Raw genomic sequence first — 3971 nt, 5'->3', positions numbered from 1 at the left:
CGGCCGCCGAGTCCGCGAAAACTACAGCTCCCGGCATGCCCCGGGAGGCAGCCCGCCCTGCTGCCTGACCCCGAGGGGACGCCGCTTCCGTTTCCGCCCACCCCCACGCCGGCGCAGCCGCAGTCCCCGCCGAGCCCCCAGGGCCGGTCCGGGCGGCTCCAGCGCGCTCCCGCCGCCGCCGCGGCACGGCGCGGCCCCCCCCCGCCCGGCTCCAGCTTCGGGCAGCGCCCGCCGCCGCCGCCCCGGCACGGCGCGGCCCCCCCCCGCCCGGCTCCAGCTTCGGGCAGCGCCCGCCGCCGCCGCCCCGGCACGGCGCGGCCCCCCCCCGCCCGGCTCCAGCTTCGGGCAGCGCCCGCCGCCGCCGCCGCTCCGTGCGTACGACACAGACCCCGCCGTCCTCCTCGGGGCTTTCCCCGGGACCCGCCGGGCGACTGCGCAGCCCCGCCACGGGGCCCGGTGAGCACCCCCCCCCACGCGCACGTGCTCCCAGCCCCCCTGTGAGCCCCCAGCTCCCCCCCCGCCCCCGGCCTTCGGCACAGGCGGCCCCCACCTCCCCCGGGACACCCCCGCCTCCGACGTTCGCCGTCCGAGGGGCGCCCGGCCCTGCTCACCTTCTCCCGAGGGGCAGCCGCAGCCCGGCCACGGCTCCGCTCCGCTCCTGCCTGGGCTCCCACCGGCCCCGCCCCGGCCCCGCCCCCGGCAGCCCCCCCTTTCCAGGGAGGGGCCGGCCCCATCAGCCTCACTGCCCGCACCTGCGGCTCCTCCAGCCCCGGCCCGCAGCTGGGGGACCGAAATCCGGAACAAAACTCCTCAACACCCCTGGGAAGTTAAGCAGCAGGCACTTCCTCGATTGAATGAAAGATGGCAAGAGTCATCTCATTTGGAAGAGGTGTTAACTGGGGTCAAAATACAGATTTTAATACCCATCTTATTTTAGTTCTAAGACTTGGCGATTGCCAGGTATCATCTTTTCCATTTACCCAGGTCCACCAGCGAGGCCACAAGGGAGATTTCTTCCAGAGAGAGGATAGAGTTATTAAGTCTAAAGTCCACCATTTGCTTTTCTCCTTCATGAAAAGATGAGTGGATCATTTATCATCACTAGTCACCCAAACAGTTAACCCTGAACTTTTCACCTGTCCTTTAATACAGTCAACTCCAAGCTAAATTTTTTCCGTCATTAAGAGGGGACCAAAGATCATTTAAAATATTATTATACTTTCTACAAATACATCCCCATCTTAGAGCTTTAGCTACTAGAGAAAGTCTTTGGAGTTTTGGGGTCAGAGGAGCTGCAAGTATAAACTTTCATACAGCTCTGTTGAGGATGTGTGATTTTTCTCTGGTTGTCTAAAGCAGTCTAAATTTCCATAGACGGTCCCGACTCTGGGTGGCTCTAACAAGGATCCTGGAACTCCAGGAAATTCTAAACAGCGTTTTATATTTCAAATATGATGCCAAGTTCCTTTTTGCACTTGTCTCTACGGTTTTGGCAACTGACAGCCCCAAGGGGTGCCCGTACAAGTGTCTCCCGAAGGGCGATTAAATTAATTCTTTTGTCCACGAGGTGGATGGTTTGGTAATGTTATAATTCACAACGCTCTAATTCCTTCTTTCAAATTTAAAAAAACATAATTGCCTTTTAAATCCATCCCATTTAATTTGCTAAAATGATTCTCATTGTTCTGCATCTTTTCTCAAGTTTTGGTTAAATTCAATGTCAATATTCTCCACGGAACTAGATTTTCATCTGACTTTGGAATCGGAAGGCAGCCTGTTACTGAGGTTAAATTTTGTGTCTTTACCAAACTTTGAATCAATTACAAAACTAGATTATTTTTTTTTTTAATCCAAATTACAAAAACGGTTAACATCAAGATTAATAGCTCAAACAATAATTGTTTCATTTTGTTTATCTCATGTTTAGAACCCCTCAAAAAAACCCACATAAACCCTATACACACACAAAAAGATTACTGCCCTCGACAATATTCCTAATAGCAACCCCAACCGTATAAACTTTACACAACTGTTTTCCCAAATAGATAACGTGAAACTTACTTATAGATTTTCAGGTTTAAAGGGCCAGTTTCTTTAGACTTCCAATTTCTTGTTGGTGCTTTCTTTATTCTTGAATAATGAAGCCAAGGTTCTTCTCCCAGACCTTTACTGCTATAAGGGTTGTTAAAATGACTCGATACGGTCCTTTCCACTTCTCCGTGATTTTATATATATTCAATCTAATCTCCCGGTCGGAAGGGATGCGCTGCTACGTCCAATTCTAAGGGTCCAGCTGTGGAGACATACTGACAAAGTTCCTGAAAAGAATTGCTTAAAGAAATCATAACACCTTTTAAAAACCTATCTCCAAAGGCATTCAAGATACTCAGAACGTAGGACTCTTGATATGGTCTTTCATACAATATTTCATAGTGACTTCAATTTGCTTTCTCTTCTGGCTATACTCTGATTCTTAATAGAGCCATGGGTAATGCTCTAACCCATGTGAGTGAGGTTTCCTGACAAATTTTACTCGACTGTTGCTTAAGGGTATAGTTCATTCTCTCTCTCTCTTCCCCCCCCCCCCCCCCACTTGCTTGTGGTCTATGTGGGGTGTGATAGTCTCAATCTATAGATAATACTTTGCTCAACTTGTCTCCTAATCTTTGCTATAAAATGAGGGCCATTGTCAGATGACATTCTTACAGGCACCCCACATTTTGGTATTATCTCTTTGAGCAAGACTTTGACTACTTCCCTTGCTTTCTCGGTGCGACAAGGGAAAGCCTCGGGCCACCCAGTAAAGATATCAACTAAAACTAGGATAGATCCTTCTTTTCAAGGCAATTCTATAAAATCAATTTGCTAATATTCTCCTAAAAAAATTTCCTTCTTTAATAATCCCAAAGATGATCGTATTACTGATTCGGGGATAATTTTATATATAAATTTCACATCCGCTTATAATTGTTTAAGCAATCTTTGTCATATTTCACTTTCTGTTCCCCAGTATACTTTGTGATGTTCAGCTCGGGCAACTTCTCTTATTATTGTGAGTGGGACTATTATTTGACCTGTCGGTGTTACAGCCTATCCTGTTTCATTTTGTTAGCCTGCCATCTAATAATTAATTCTTCATCTTTTTCATTATACATTGGAGTTTCTTTAGGCAACTTTATACTTTTCTCTGGAACTAGTGCTAGGATGCCTTTTTCCGCAGCCTCTTTAGCAGCTTTATCGGCCAGTCGGTTACCTGCGTTCGGACCGGTCTTACCTAACTGATGTGCTTTACAGTGCATTATCGTGACTGCTGTTGGTTTTTGAATGGTTTCTAACAATTTCAGTATTTGTTCTGCGTGCTGAATGGTGGTTCCTTGCGCAGGTAACAGTCCTCTTTCTCTCCGTATCGCTCCATGTGCGCGTACTGCTCCAAAAGCATACTTTGAGTCTGTCCAAGTGTTGACTCGCTTTCCTTGACTTAGTTCCAGAGCTCGAATAAGAGCTATCAATTCAGCCTTTTGGGCAGATATCGTCGAAGGCAAAGTTGGCAACGCAATTACCTCCTCAGTAGTTATTGTCTATCTTGATAAACGTTTTCCTTCACAGATGGAACCGCTTCCGTCGGCATATAGTTCCCAATCCGTTTCTTCTAGCGGCACATCTCAGAGATCCAGTCGGCTGGAGTAAACTCTTTCGATTGTCTGCAAGCAGTCACGTTCCAGTTCTCCTTTAACTTGATCAGTTGTGGAAAACGCAACAGGGTTAACGGTGGTAGTAGTTTTTAGGTAAACATCATCTTGTTCCAGCAACACCACTTGGTATTTCAGCATCCTGCTAGGGGATAACCAATGCCCCCCTTTCTGTTTTAGCACAACAGTTATCATATGGGAAACGTACAGTAATCCTTTGTCCTCAGGTTAAACTTACGAGCTTCCTGGATCAGTAGCACAGTTGCAGCGACGGCTCTCGGA

The 3971-nt window shown here is 48.2% G+C and overlaps 1 long non-coding RNA gene across 1 annotated transcript; it reads left to right on the top strand.

The window, feature by feature from the left end:
- The first annotated feature begins 354 nt into the window (after window positions 1–354).
- LOC142031527 (uncharacterized) lies at window positions 355–1120 on the top strand. The gene is made up of 2 exons (XR_012650563.1): window positions 355–456; window positions 938–1120. It is a non-coding gene; the product is annotated as an uncharacterized LOC142031527 (long non-coding RNA).
- Window positions 1121–3971: the final 2851 nt, after the last annotated feature.

The sequence above is a fragment of the Buteo buteo genome, chromosome 5, assembly GCF_964188355.1.
Source record: "Buteo buteo chromosome 5, bButBut1.hap1.1, whole genome shotgun sequence".
In the NCBI taxonomy this organism is placed as follows: domain Eukaryota; kingdom Metazoa; phylum Chordata; class Aves; order Accipitriformes; family Accipitridae; genus Buteo; species Buteo buteo.
This window is presented reverse-complemented; position numbering and strand designations above follow the sequence as displayed.